A 16214-nucleotide genomic window follows, 5' to 3' on the forward strand; every position below is an offset into this window, starting at 1 on the left:
TGGTAGATTAATGTAAATTCATTCCTACCAAGATTGGGACTGGTTTAAATTTCTCATCAAAATCTTAGATGTGAGACTCCCCGTAGCACCTATTTGAGAAACAGATCCTCTGATATAACATACACAGTAGATAAAGAGAAGTATGTGCCTGTGAAGACTCTCAAAGGGAAATCCATTCTTCTCAACATCTGTTCTTCTATGACATGGAAAAAAGACTCAGGGGTTGATTTCCATTTAAGATAATCTTGGTTGAGAATAACTGGAAGTGTTAGCACAGCCTTGTAGCAAAAGGGAGAACACTGAGTACCTTTGGCAGGCAAAGAGAAACTAAACAAAAGGGATAGCACTGAGAACAGGGAAAGTCTGAGGGAAAAAGAAGCAAATAAAGCAGATTATGTGGGAGAAGATGAAAAAGATAAGCAAAGTTAAGTGCCCATTATGAGCACATGTTTCTGAGAGATCTGCCTAGGGAAGGAGCAGAGTTGCAGGTTCAGGAACAGGAAGGAAATTAATTTGAGGGACAGTGAAGAATCAATGGCTTGGATATAAATGGGAAAGGAAAACAATAAATTATAGTTGTGGTTACACAGGCTGTATGCTGTCTGATTCACAATGGATACCTACAAGATATAGATTATAAGATACATGGTATTTATAAATAAGAAAAATAGTATTTATAAATAAGAAAAATGACAAGCACTGGGGTGTGTTTGTGTAGACAGAGATGTGGCTTAATGCATGGCCCTAGCCATATGATGACAGTGTCACTCAAAACAGCACTTAAAACACCAATGTGTTTTTATAGCCCTGAGTGTCTTTTAAGTTCAGTTCCATGAATAACTGTCAAAGTTACTTGTTAAAAAAAAGATGAGGCTAGTATCCACAGTGCAACTATGTGGGCTTTTTTTAAAAAAAAAAACCCAAACACAAAACAACCCACAACAAACAAGCAAATGAGAAAGATTCACAAAAGATAAGATGAAGTTGAAATGTCTGTTTTGTTCTTTTAGAACTAGATTGTAGTTTCTCCAATAAAGAAAATGATATGTTAATACATATGAGTTTTTTCTGCCTTTTGATGAAGAGCAAGCTATTAGTTTAATATCTGATCTGTCCCCTGGCCAGTAGACAGTATGCTGCTTTTGAAGGCAGATGGACTTGACAGTCTAATAAGATTTTCTCCTCACCAGCTAAAATAATCCTTCCAAATAAATTTTTCTGTAAATTTTTCTACAGCAGTTTCAGCTAATGAACCATAATCATCTTAGATTTAATACTAGAAATACAAAGTCATTGGGTGAGATGAAATTTCTGTTAGATTCCTTGTGGTTTTTCTGTTGAGCTGCATCAGAATCACATTTTTCTGCCGCATTCAAGAGTGCAAGTAACCTGCTTATCTCAGGCCTATAAATGTCTTATTCTGAGAGTTTGCTTACAAGATTCTACCCTCTATAATCAAAACTTAAAAATTATTTAGGAATGTTTAAGGCTTCAATTTTTTTTTTTAAAGTTTTGATATCAATCTGAATGCATATTCTACTCTTCTTTCTTAGAACGCACTTTTATATTCGCTCTTTCATCTCAGTGGGGATTTACCAGTAAAATAGTTGAAAGAAATACAAAAATTAAGAATAAGTCTTATTTTCATTAACAAAAGGTGAAACATCATCTTCTAGGGAACTAAATGTCCCAGGGTTTAAGTGATCCAGATCCTCTTATGAATCTTCTGTAAGCTTGAATTCAGACCTGGTTGTTAGAGATTACAAGTTGTCGCCACTCAGCCATCTATGTGAGATGACTATGGCAATGTACTCCTTCAAGATGGGACCCATCTGCCCTACAGTCAGTGAAGTGAACATAATCTTGAGCAGGATAAGCTGGTTTGTCATCTTAGTGGTCAGATGTCAAGAAATTCACAAGGGACACTCTGGAGTTCAGCAGAAGTCAGCTCCAGCAGCACAACAGTTGCCCCATCCAGTTGTCCCATAGCTGCCGTGGCTCCCTGTGCCCAGGTTCAGCCAGTAGCAAGGCTGAGTGCATATTCCTGACAGGCAGGTACACACATGCACATGCATGTGCACACAAACAGCTGGCCGCAAAGGTCAGCACAGACAGAAAATAGTGACTCACAAGCACCCACATAAGCACGTAGGCCTTGCACAAACATGAACGGCATGGACTGCCCAGTCCTGTTCCTCTCCTCCAGCTGGTCAGGATTGAAGTCTGCTAGTGGAATATATATATACTTATATATTTACACACACATACACATTATATCCATCTCTGCAATTGCTGGCCTTAGGCACTCAATCAACCCTGTAGCTGGCTCCAGATCCCTGGTCTTCCAGTTGTAGCATCTGCACATTTGAACGCCCTGAGTTTGCAGCCTCACTCCGCTTGCTGGTACTCACATACACACAGCGTCATGTGTTACCAGTAAATCCTCCCAGATCTGTGGTATCAGAAGCAAAAAAGTTTCTTTTCCATTCAGTTATGGGCATGTGATTAATTTTTTATACAGTAAAAGTACAGCTAGACAGATATAAGAAGAAGCTGACAATCCCCCAAATTTACTGTGAATAATTCCGTTGCACTGTGAAGTATGCCAGAATATACATTTCTCCGCTTTCCTGGAACTGTAATCCTGACAGTGTTTTGAAAAAGTTCTTTCTAACATGGAACCATATCTTGCTAAAGTGCTGTGAAGCAATGCATTCTGGAAAGCTGAAATAGAAAAAAGATTATAAACATGACCCTATTATTTATCAGTATCTGATATTCAACACAAAGTCTTGCAGGTTCTTGTCTACAATGAGCACAATAACTGAGATTAGAAATCCTTATTCTTTCAATATGAAATCAAATGATAATACTTGCTACTGGTGAATTTGATCACATTTCAAAATATAGTTGGCTCATCTCCTGTTTGCAATTCTGGATCTTCTCACAAAGACTGTGAAATAAACTCATTTTGAATCTGCATAGTATCTCACAGAAAAATGTAAAGCGAATACTAGTGAGTAAGCAATAAACTTGAAGTGGCAACTTGATTTGAGCAGTATATTGCATATTAGGAGGTTTTACACACTATCATTACACCAGTCTATATATTCTTTGTCTCCCTGTAAAATGGATTTTAACCCAGTAAATGGGATTATGGCAGCATATGATTGGTAAGAAGGACATACCTTGTTTAGTTATAAACTGTCTTCTTACATAATTTCAGGCACAAAGTACAGAAATAATGTATACTCAGCAGGCCTGTTTTACGTTATTCTTCAGCAAATAGTTTACAAGTTGATAACCTTTCACAACTCTTTTTTTTTCCTTCTACATAAAGTAATTTTAAAGAATCTGTAATAGGCTAAGACTAAGGAACAGCAAACAAAAAAGGGAAGGCCTTTGAATGGGATGGATATTGCCACATTTCATTCACACTAAAGTATCAGGATTTCTTCTGTTCAGAGTGCAGGCATTAATGCTCCCATGCTGACATGAATTTTACTTCAACTATCTAGGAAGCTGATTTAATAGAAAGAGCGTAAAGAATAGGAACTCAAATGACAGTATTTTTCTCCTGTTGACTCATGTTCATGTTATATTGCAGCCAGGTGTTAAGGCATGATATCTTTTTACTGACACAGGTTTGCAAAATTTAACTACTTTTACAGACATAATTAATCAAACAAATACCTTTGGTTTAATTCTTTCCCATGGACAAGCTGAATTTATTTAGCTTTCACAAGAATGGGATACTAATGTTGTTAACCTGTAGGCTATTTTAGTTTGCTACTCCTTTTATAATCATATTGGGTTTTACCCTTAAAGATTTGCAAAAGCAAGGTTGAATTATGAGTGAGCAAGATTACTACAAACTAGGGATTTCATATAAAGCTTTACAGCTTTTAAATAAATTGGATTAATTGGAATATTGGAGTAATTGCATCTTCTTTCTCATCCCTTCCCTGAGCCTTTCTATTTTTTCCATTTCCTTCTTTATTTTCTCCTTCTCTGTCTTGCTGATCATCTCTTCTTTTTCTAGTCCTCAGTCTCCTTTATTCCCCTCTTTTATTTTTATTCCTGAATTTTCCTTTTCATTGTCCTCTGTTGGGTTTTTTGCTGGTTGGGGTTTTTTTTTGTTGGTTTTGTGTTTGGGGTTTTTTATCCTCCCTCTTTATTTATCACCTTGTTTTGATTAAGATTATTAAAGGTTTAGTGAAATTTTTTAAAGAAATCTGGCAGACAGAGAGTAGAAAGAAATTCAGCTGACTGAGGTTAGCTAACAGCTATTGCTAGGGACCCTTGTATACCTCTACCACAGTGGCAATAACATAGTACTGAGACTGACTTTGGTGGAAATGCCAGTAAAGACACCACAAGCCATTTTTTTGTCTGAGATGATTGGCATATAACACACAGTGGGAATTCACTATAACTGATTCACCTCATATTGCCATATTTCAGCTAGGCGTGCTAGAGTCCCGTTACCATCAATGGATACAAACCCATGTGTCTGTCCATCGATTCATTTCAGCTATTTTAGATAGCTGTTCTAGTTTGCCAGCTTACTAACCACCTCGTTTTCAGATAAGATGGGATGAATCCCATCTACCCTATTAATATCTGGGTGAGAATTAGGGTACTATATCAGAGCACAACCACACTCCCTGTTGCTAGTCTTCCTATAGAAAGAAGCATTTAAGCCAGTGGTACTGTCAGTTATTCCATGTACTCTGAATTCAGTAGAAAAGCATGTTTTGTGCCCCACAGTATGCTTAAGTGAAGATGTCCGTAAAGGTAGCTTGAAAGCACCTAATGTTATTACTGAGGTAAGTATCATTATCTTTGTGTAACACTTGCCTACCTGTGGTTTTACTCATTTTGACACAAAGCACTATCCTTCCTAGTTTTACTTGAGACATATTTGTGGAGACTCTTGTGCAGCTGGAAACAGCTGCAAACATCGGATGCGTAGTTGTAGATGTTTTTGAAGTTTGGGATTTCATTAGAGACATTCAAATGCAACTGTAGCTGAACCAGGACACACAACCAATCTCATCTAAAGAAATGTATTGATCTACATGACAACCAACATTTTAACTTCCTTTCCTTTGCTGGAGGCTTAGAAAGTCTCTTGAAAAGGTTCATTTTTACCATGATTGAAACTGGAATCACACTCTGAGATATCTTTGGAAGATCTGTTCATTTGGTTCTAGGAATGTGATCAGATCTACTATTTAGATTTAAGTTAGCTGTACAGACCTTTTTCTTCCTTTCATTTTCCAATTGCTTTTTAATGCATTAAGAAGTTGTGGCTAGGGCTGAAATATATCTGAGGTTTTAGACCCCATTTGTGCAAGCTGGATGTGTGTGAAATAATATAATGTCTACTGTTTCCATGGTTGCTTAATAGTAAAAATTGTATGACTCTATGTGTTGTGTCGTAGGAAAAAATAAAAAAACCACAGAGACTGATTATTTTGTGTATGTGTATGCATCTTTGTGTGACAGAAGTTAATGCCTCTGATAATTTCCATTATAAGATCTGATTTTCTGTTACTTTTGTCTTTCCTGAATTTTAGCTATTTAGACTGAATTTTGCAATGATGTTGGACATCACAAGCAAGACCTCTCTGCTAAAATGACTGACTGCATTGTAAGTGGTTATTTAAATTAATGTATTTTATTTTGCACTGAGGAAGATTAAGTTCACACATTTTATGGAGAAATAACTTCTTGCTGGGGAGAAATTCAGTTATTAAATGATATTATGCTGAATTTGTAGACTTCCTGTTTTTATGGAATAAGTACCTTACCTGGGTGCATTCCCATCAGAGGAACCTTGAAGCGGGTGAATGGGACAGTTGCTTCTGAAATAATCAATGAACAGATCTCTCCTTCCTGGAAATACTGAAGGCAATAGGTGAAATTCGTGTTGATCCTTTCTTCTATTTACTTGTTCTTGTCATCAATATAAACCTTGCTGTGAAGGCAGTTCCAAGAACATTTGTCATGGACGAAATCTTAAAAGATGTTTTAGAAGATGCCAATTTCAGCAGTAGTAGAGAATTTCATTACAAGTCAAAATTGAGCTGCACTAGAAAAGTCGATTTTTGCTGTAGCAGCGTAGATTTCCCACTACTAAGGAAAATAATGTAATTAAAGAGGGATTTTTTTAAAGGTCTAGTTAAGATAAAACATTGCAAAGTTCTTAAAGGCAATTGGAATTTAATATTTTTTTTACTTCAATCTGAAGAAGAAATTATTTAGCAGCCAAGTAAAAAAATGCTTGGACTTACTAGAAGGTGAACATAAAAGGGTCCTAAAAGTGAACCAGATTTCTGCAGATTTGATTAGTATAAGCCTTTGACAAACAACATATATCTACAAAGTAGCTGTACTGGTATTGTGTATTAAGGACCAAATTGATCTATCCCATGTAAAATCAGATTCAATTAGCAGAGCTGCTATATAGACCAGGGACCTAGGAATAAGGAAAGAGGGGGTTCCCTTGCCATTTTTTTGGTGTGAGGGCAAGGTGCAAGAACAGTTAGCAGGTTGGTGTTTGCTGGCCTCCTAATCTTTTATCTTCTTTTCTTTCTCCCTAGTGGGACAGAGTACAGGCCTTCCTTTAACGCCAGTGGTGCCTGGTCCTGGCAAAGAGAAGTGGTTCCTCCACTTCTGAATCTGTGCATTTTAAGTTTACTACAGAGTTACTCCAGGCAAAACTGAAATTACTTGAAGTTCACCTGTGTTATGAGGGTTGGTAATGAGAACTGAAATCAGGCCAAAGACCATTTTCTCCCAGGAAAGATTTTTAGAAGAATGCAACTGAGCCACTGATTTGCCTGTGTGATTTCCAGCCTTTAATGAGGACAATCATTTATTTGCATAGCTGACATTGCCCTCACATCTGTTTTTCAGACTTTTTTGCTTATTTTAGCTATCTCAGTAGAATTTGTTCAGTATCCTTTTCCTTACCAGATAGGAAACCAGTGGTATAGTCCCAATAACATTTGTTTCAGTCTTACATTATTGTGACATCTGAGTGCATGTACCTTTTAAAGACTGCAGAGATACTGGAAATAGCTTTCAGTGAACTAGATTGCTTTGATAAGCAAGTAGCAAGCAAACTCATTAGAAGGAAGCTAGCCATAGAAGCAAAAAGCTCTAATTGCCTTTGCAGAATAAATATTGCAGCATAGCATAGCATTTACACTGCTTCCAATACCTGAGCTAGCTCATTTAAAATGAGGTCAAGTTGTTCCAACGTTACACTGCAACCTAGAGTGAAAACATATGTCTTTATCTATATCAACATATAACACAGATTCTGCTGGCTGGACATTTTTTCCAGGATGAATATCTCACTGGGCTTTCTGATCTTTTTAGATGCTGAATAGCTCTTCTTCCACCTCTGCAGTTTAAACTGTTTCACAGACAATGTTGTTGAGCCTCAGTAAACTTTCTAGGCAGGTTCCAGCCAGCCGTTGCGTTATTTTGTCGAGTTTTGTTGGGATTTCTTATGTCAATTGTTTTGACCACACTCTACATGACATCCTTCCTGTGGTGGGTTGACCCTGGGTGAGGGCCAGGTGCCCACCAGAGCCACTCTATCACTCCCCTCCTTCATTAGACAGGGGAGAAAATGTACAACAAAAAGCTTATGCATTGAGATAAGGACAGGGAGAGATCATTCACTAATTATTGTCATCATGAGCAAAACAGACTGAAGTTAGAGAAGGAATTCATCTAATGTATTACTAGGCAAAACAGAGTAGAGGAATGAGAAAATAAAACCAAATCTTACAACACCTCCCCCACCCCTCCCATCTTCCCAGGCTCAACTTCACTCCCGGCTTCAACCTCCACCCCCACCCTCAGCGGCACAGGGGGACGGGGAATGGGGGTTACGGTCAGTTCACTACACCTTGTTTCTGCCGCTCCTTCCTCCTCAGGGGGACGACTCCTCTCATCGTTCCCCTGCTCCAGCGTGGGGTCCCTCTCACGGGAGACAGTCCTTCACGACCTTCTCCAACGTGAGTCTCTCCCATGGGCTACAGTCCTTCACGAATTGCTCCAGCGTGGGTCTCTCCCATGGGGTGCAGACCTTCAGGAGCAAACTGCTCCAGCGTGGGTCCCCCATGGGGTCACAAGTCCTGCCAGCAAACCTGCTCTGGCGTGGGCTCCTCTCTCCACGGATTCACAGGTCCTGCCAGGAGCTTGCTCCAGCGTGGGCTTCCCACGGGGTCACAGCCTCCTTCAGGGGCCTCCACCTGCTCCGGCGTGGGGTCCTCCACTGGCTGCAGGTGGAATCTCTACACCCCCTCATCCTCCCTCCATGGGCTGCAGGGGGACAGCCTGCTTCACCATGGTCTTCACCACGGGCTGCAGGGGGATCTTGCTCCGGCGCCTGGAGCACCTCCTCCCCCTCCTTCTTCACTGACCTTGGTGTCTGCAGATGTTCTTACATCTTCTCACTCCTCTCTCTGGCTGCAAAAGCTCTCTCTAAATGTTTTTTTTGTCTTTCTTAAATATGTTATCACAGAGGCGCTGATTGGCTTGGCCTTGGCCAGCGGTGGGTCCATCTTGGAGCCGGCTGGCATTGGCTCTGTCAGACACAGGGGAAGCTTCTAGCAGCTTCTCACAGAAACCACCCCTGTAGCCCCCCCGCTACAAAACCTTGCCATGCAAACCCAACACACTTCCTCTGGTGTTTGATTGAAATAATAAATCTACAGATAGTTTTGTAGGTTCTTCTCCTGCCTCCCCTGCCCCTCCCAATCACCAGTGCTTATCTCACCCTGCTCTTTTTATTCTATCGTGTAATTTAAATGCTCTTGAATCAGTAACTGCTTATCAACCCTGCAGTCTCTGGAGGTCCTAGATTGACATCTTTTGTCTGATAGACTAAACCTAATTTAATTTTTTTCCCTTGGTCACTGTCTCTGTGATATCTGCAGCATCATCACAAAATTTCTTAGAAATGTATCCAAATATTTCTTGATAAAGGTATCAAATATTTTGTGCAACTCCTTTGCAATAGATGTAAAATTGCGAACCTGCTTCTGGGTCATTAAGTATCTATTTAATATTTCCAGTAAACAAAGTCTCACATAGCCCTAATCTGTCCAATCCTCACAACTTTCAGTTCATAGAACGACCTTCTTGCTGTACAGGAAGCAATCAGTCTCCTGAGCCTTTATCATTCCAACAGGAAAAAAAAAATTCAAGCTGTAATGCAACTGATATTTTTCATTATAACGAGGAGATATTCTGCTAGGTAGTAGGTTTTTCATAACATTTATGGCAGGGCAATTTGTTTTTATGTGGCAAGCTGGTCTTTGGGGGGATTGTCATAGAACTTGCGGGGTCTGGCTAAGAAATTGGTGAGGCAAAGAGCTTTCATTTTTAGAGTAATTAAGGTGCAAGACTAAAGCAAGCAAATTAGTTTTAGAACTACGGAGTCTTCAGGCTGCAGCACAAGGACAAAGTTTCCTGTGGACAGAGATCTGTAAAGATCTCCTTTGGATCTAGCAGTTCCCTATAATGCAAAGGACTTCACAAACTTGGGGCGGGAGGACTGGCAGAGCATATGGATGTGTTTATTGTTCATACATAGATTAAAGTGTTAGTATTTTGTAGGTAAAAAAGGCTCAGGCTCTGAAGCAGAGAACAACCAGGTATTCTGGCAGTTGGCTACTCTTTTGGCCAAACCGTCCATCTTGAGGAGGTGCTCTTCATTGCCAGGCACAGCCTGAACATGCACTGCAAGAGGATGTCCCTGGAGAGGCAGGTGTGATGGACAATGCAGGAAAGAGGCACCCTGGAGCTGAGGAGGGAGCTTGCCTGTACTCGTAGGTGGTTATCTTGGGAGTGCACAGGGGTTTCTTCAGAATTTTTTGGGGCTGGGGAAAATGCTGAAATTTGCTGTACTAGAAAACAAGGCTGGAGGAAAGAGTTTATCCTGCAGAACTCAGCAGACAGGAGGGCAATTCTGCATGTTGGTTTGTCTCACCCAGCAGGTTGGTGTTTTCCCTTTGTAAGTGTAGCCATTTGTGGTTAATGCAATCTAGCTTGAACATTGAAAGCTTGAGAGACAGGCCTATACTAAAGCCTGTAAAATGCTGAAAGAAAATGGCTTTTGTATATAATATGTATATAATATATACATGTATGCATAGAATATATTCAACTATTATTTTTACCATTTTAGAGATAGAATCTAGTAATACAGAAAGCTTAAGGACACGCACTAAGTCAGTGACAAAGTAAAGAAGCAATATTCATATTTCCTCTGTCTTAGTGTAATTTCTAATGTTTCAAAGACATCTTGTACTGATGGGTTGAACTGGTCATTTTACTTTCATGACTTACATACAGAAAAAATTATTAAAGGTTAATGATGAGAGTCCAGGGAAGAAATAACTTTGAATAAGCTGACTACTGAAGTAAATTATAGAAATAAGAAAATGTAAAGCATATGTAAAACAGGGAAGGTCAGCTGGTGGCATAGGTGTTAGACTTCACATGCACAGGAGAATTATTTGGCCTCTGGAATATATTCAGTCAGGAGGACAAGCAGAAACCCACTGAGATAGAGGTATTACTTCATGGAAGAGGAAAGGAGACAAGGACACTTATGTGATGCAGAGCGAGGACAAATCTTTCACAGTTTATTGAGCCAGGTACAGTGCCTCACACATGTAGCTGTTTCAGTCTTTGGCATCCATCTAGGAATAAAAATAACCTGAAGAAGATGTCCATATCCGATTGGAAAGACAGATTAAGACCTTGTAACCACTGATAATTTTGACTAGTCATCAACATACAAATTGATTAATATTTGGAGATAAATGAGTTTCCTAAGTTCAAGGTTTTAATATTAACCTGGAAGTGTTTTAAAACATTATAGATTATCTCAGATAAATGCTCTCCATGATTAAAGCACTAAACTAATATTTTTAGTCCAAGCCGTGAAATGTTTATTGAACTGAACAGATTAAAGACATATAGTACCTGTATCCAGGGAAAAATACATCACTACATTGCCTACAGTCTGAGACAGTTAATAGTGCTCATTATAGCTCCAATTTTTTGTTAGAAAAATAAGAAAGAAACAGCCTATTTCAGGTTCAAAACTTAAAAATAAAAAAGCTCCTGCCCCTACTTTCTGTAGATTGCTAAACTGAAATTCCACAGTTTTAAGTGAAATAAATATGTATTTTGAAAAGTTTCCCATTACAAATTAAATAATAACCATATGAGCTTTGGCCCACAGTGAAATTTGTCACCAAAGATAAGCTAGGTTTCAGCCCATTTCACTTTTAAAGAATAGTTATGTATGTAGTTAGTTATTCTGTATGTTGGATTCAGTTACTGAGCACATCCATTTACATATTGATAAATGGATGCCATTCCATAATTACTTTATGAAAAAAACCCAGAGGTTTGGAAAGCATGGACCTGCTTGTGCTGATTCCATGTCAGAAAGTATGAGCATGAGATCAGTTTCCATGCATTTTTGTACGTTTTTGCATTTTGTCTACTAGCTTTTTTTCAAATTTTGTTATTGGCAGTTGCTTTTTAAATGCATCTTTATATGAAAATTTAATTTTTTAAATGTTTTGAATAACTGCTTTTAAAAGATAATTTAACGTGTATTTAGTTCTAATAGACAAGGAGAGTGAGTCCTTCATTAATTCCTTCTCCTTGAATGCATTGGCCATCAGCTGTCTGGTATGAAATGACCCTGCCTGGTTGGGAATTCAAATTAGGTCATAACCACAGTTAATTTTCAAGTTTGTAAACCTAGCAATTTTGATTCATAATTTAGAGAAATTCTGAGAACAAGAGATCCTAGGAATGAAATAAGAAGTAGAACTCAGATAAAACACTCAACGAGATTGTATTTTGTACTTAAAACCTGATGGGAATGAGTTTTTTGTAGGTTTTGTTGTTGTACTTTGTTAGAAAATTGATTTGATTACGTGCACAAATTTCTCATTCATAGAATGGGAAGCACTTTTCAACTAATGTTAACTAAGGGGCACTTGCCAAGGATCCTTGATGAGCAGAGACAGAAGAGCGTTGCTTGGTGGCTATGTCTTGGAAGCAACGCAAATGTAGACTGATTTAGGGCTGCTGTTTTTCAGAAATCCAGACTCTATCTGAAGTCTAGGTGCCTGAGGCAGGGCTCTCAAGGAGGTACCTCTCTCAATTGAGGTACCTGCATTCAGGAGGCTGGGTCTAACAGCAACATTCCAATCTGCCTGCATGGTCTTCTCAGGGGGGGATCCGCTTCCTGTGTTCATGTTCTCAGGCAGCCCAGTCCATGAAAATTTATCTTGAAACCAGACACTGTGTATTTATAGCAGCATGATGGTTTGCCTGAGCTTCGGCTGGGAGATGAATATCTGAATTCTCTTCATTTTCCTGGACTTTCAGATCCTTCTCACGTGATAGGATCTGCATTCTCCCTTCTGATTCATTGCTGGTTTTCTTTGTACCTGGAATTCTCATTTCAATTCAGCTCTCGAACATTTTCAACCCAACTTAAAAACATTCATGCCATAATATGTCAATAGAAGGACACATTTAGCTGCACAGAGCTGTAACCTGGAAAAGTCTTGTTAGACTTTGCTTCATTCCAGGAATAGGAGTAGAAGGCACAATTTGTACTCTTTCTGACCCTGGCCACTAAGTAATCCACATTTTCCTTTTTTTATCACTCAATTTAGAGAAAAGGAAAGTGCCAATTTCTTTTGTTCTTATCTTAATTGCAGCTAAAAGCAGCTGTGATTATTAAAAGCTTTGTAATGTTTTATTGTTGCTTTAACTACCGGTTATTCTTTGCAAGGAAGGAGATTAATTCATTAGTTTAATTTCTATATGTAGTTTTGTGTTTAGCTCATTATACAAATAATTGCTATTAACTAATAGCTTTATTCATTCTAGGGAAAATCTAGTTTGTTAGTTGAAAGTTCAGAAGCCTATAGCCTCTGCTACCTTGTATTAGAACATCTATTAACTGCGAAGCTTTCAGGTCTGATATCCGACCACTTTAATTGTCACTGTAATTGATTTTACCTTTGGCTTGGCATGGTGATTGCTTTGTAATTTGTTAATGATTAATGGCTGTCCTCTGGTTATCCTGCTTGGCTAGGTCTAAGGCATAAACCAGGCAATTGGTTTTCTTTGACTCTGACTTGTCCTAAAAGATGTCAAAAAATATTTAGTTCAAATTTATCATATGGGGAAAAAGGAGACTCAGCACTTTCATGGCATCTTTAGCCTCTCAGCTGAGCAGATGGACGGCTACAACTGGCTTTGCAGAATGCCAGTTTTCTTTTTGAGAGAGATATGCATGGAGACTTAGCTTTCCACGCTTCTAGGGTGGCCCACATCATTTATCTTGCAACAGCTTTTGGCATGGTGGGAAACAAAACTTTTATGGGCAAGCCACAGGCAAAAAAATGGTGCCCTTATACTTTTATCTAATGCTCCTTTTTTTTGTCTAAAGTTGAGATGTCAAAGTTAACAGTGTAAGACCTGAGGCTGATCCTGAGATTGAACTGAGATTTAGCTGAGACTGTGAATGATTTATTCTTTTTTGTTTGTTTTAATAGCAACACTTCAAGTAAAAAGGTGAGGCTGTATCAGATGAATGTACTCCCGGGTGTTTCAGGAGTACCTGCTATCAGATTCTGGGTTTCAGATTGATATATCTGAGCCCTAAATATAAGGTTTATGGAATTGAAAGGTGGGTGCTGTTTTTTTTTCTTTTCAAAGTTACTGTAATGGCCTATTAGAAGAATTAGAATTTCTTCTGTGTTAGGGAGAAGTTCATGTTTCTCACCAGGTGTCCCAATTTTAAGCTTTCCTTTTCTTCCAGTTCCTACTTCCCTGTATTTCAGTTTGAGAAAAATATAATACCAATATTCTTTGATGTGTGCCCTATTTTCCATTATAAACTGTAATCTTAGAACCAGTTAATAATCTTTAGTGATAACTCTGTGACTGTAGCCATCAAAGAAGTAGCTGTGCACCAAAAATGGATTATCCACCGTGGACCATAATTCTGGAATAGTTACTGAAAGATCTGCTCAAGCAATCGAGACATTTGTCAGTTTGTTAAGAAAGAAAGGGCAGATACGCCAACATCCTTTTGAAGGGCTTCCAAGGTTTCACCACACTGGCACGCAGTTGGATTTAGCACTTTGTAGCTTGGTTTGTTGAGTTCTTTCTCACCTCCCTCCCTTCTCTCTGAGCACACTGCTAATGAAGGCAAGTGTGGTGCAGGTGCACATGTTTTTACCAGTTGTTTGGTTAACTTGGCAGCAAAACATGCAGTGAAGCCTTAAAAATAAAACCCAGTCGGAAAGCCAGGCATTGCAAAAGCAAGAAACCGCAGGAAAAAAGCCCCAAATGCTTTTTATCCTGTTAAATCTATTGGTTTTATTTATACCAATAGAGACCCAAATGTAAAGTCTAAAGCAGTGCCTAAATACAAATCAGAACAGAGATGGATGTTTATTTCTAAATTATTTTGAAAAATGAAACAATTCTGCTGCACAAATATTTGCATTAGGTATAACAGATGTTGAGAGTTCAGCTGAGGGAACTGGAATAAGCAAGACAACCAAAGTCACTGAAGCTTTTGCTGCTGATTATCAAATGTACAGTTTCTTCCAGGTGTAAAGTCTTCCCTTAGCAGCCCCAGCCAAAAGTGCAGGCGCAGTTTGTGAGCACAGACATGAAAACCAGAAAGAGACACACAGAAGTGACCTGTTCCTGTGCAGGCAGTTTGTTCTTACCCAGCAGTCTGTCTGCAGGAGGGAGAAAGTGCCGTGGGGCTGCCTCTTGGGCTAAGAAGCACCCAGGAGATGCTGAAGAGCCAGGACTCTCCAACCAAGGCTGTAAGGGGCCTGGCACTGTCTCAGCAAAGCTGTGGGGGTGTAAAATCTGAAGGCAACATCCGTGGACTTCAATGCCTTCCCTCCACAAGACACCTACGAGTGAGACCTGCACCCCGCAGGCTCCCACCTCTCTCCTGTGGGTGACCCAGAGCCCTCTGCCCATGTCTGTTTGCATAGGATTTGGAAACCGCTTCCAAAACCTCTGTTCTTCCCCACCCTGGATGCTGCCTGCTCTCTGGACCATTTTGCAGCTCCATATCTTCATCCAGGGCAAAAAATCAGTTGGGCTTTCTGTTGCCATCAGAGCATCCCACTTCTGTAATCAGTGGGGCAGGGAGAAGAGGAGGTTGTGTTGCCAACTGGGATATGACCATGCATATGTTGAAAGCATATGTAGGTAATTGGACCTGGTTCTGTGTTGGATCATTTCAAAATAGACAGAAGTAACTCCAACAAAGCAATTGAGATAAGCTGGTATAAAACCTCTGCAAATGATGAATCATGCTACTCAGTGATTTTAGAAAATAAGTATACTAAATCAAATTTCTCCTCATAAAATAAGAAAATCAATGAACTTTATAAACCCTGGCTTTTTCTTTTTAACGTGTGTTCTAATGATGTTGAAATCTTTAATGCCAAATGTCATATCTGTAAAAGTGGTAAATTTCAAGACTGTATTAAAAACTTAGGGGACATTTACTTTTGAAATGATGTATGACATGACCTTCAACTCTTCATAATTTAATAAGAATGCAAGGCTAACTAATTAGACTTCAAAATGACAGATAAGTGCTAAATATAATTTCTTTTGAATGGACAAAAGAAGGTTTTAAAAATAAATGCTTTAGAGAGATGGCTACTACTAGCAACAGGACAGACAATGTCTGCTAAAATAAATGTATTTTTCTCCTGCCCCCCCCCAATCATCCTCAATATCTTCAAAAGAAGTGCGTGCAGCTCAGTTTGAGTCCAAGCTTAACTTCTAACAAACACTACAATAAGAAAAATTAATCTTCATGATTTCTCATTTCCCAGCTAAAATCTTACGTTAAAATTTGGTTTCTATGTTGTTGTTATTAAATTTGATCTAATAGAGTTGGATTCCAAATATGAGGAATCTGATTTTTCAAAGTATTTTTTTCAAAACAAAACTTCCTTAAAAACAATTAGATTACTCTGTACTTCATGTTTCTACCGATAAGCTTACAAAGTGATCATTCAGCTATTCACTGTGATAAGGGAGTTTCTTGGCTTTATCACCTAGAAAGATCTTATGTTCAGAAATGTACTTGTTAA

At 38.8% G+C, this 16214-nt stretch overlaps 1 long non-coding RNA gene across 1 annotated transcript in view; it reads right to left on the reverse strand.

Annotated features, from left to right (window-relative positions):
• Window positions 1-7763: 7763 nt before the first annotated feature.
• LOC142600939 (uncharacterized) overlaps window positions 7764-16214 on the reverse strand; it is a 734111-nt gene continuing 725660 nt past the window's right edge. The window contains exon 3 of the long non-coding RNA XR_012834435.1: window positions 7764-7815. This is a non-coding gene — a long non-coding RNA (uncharacterized LOC142600939). The remainder of the gene's footprint in view (window positions 7816-16214) is intronic.

Source organism: Balearica regulorum, chromosome 3 (genome assembly GCF_011004875.1).
Source record: "Balearica regulorum gibbericeps isolate bBalReg1 chromosome 3, bBalReg1.pri, whole genome shotgun sequence".
Taxonomy (NCBI): Eukaryota; Metazoa; Chordata; class Aves; order Gruiformes; family Gruidae; genus Balearica; species Balearica regulorum.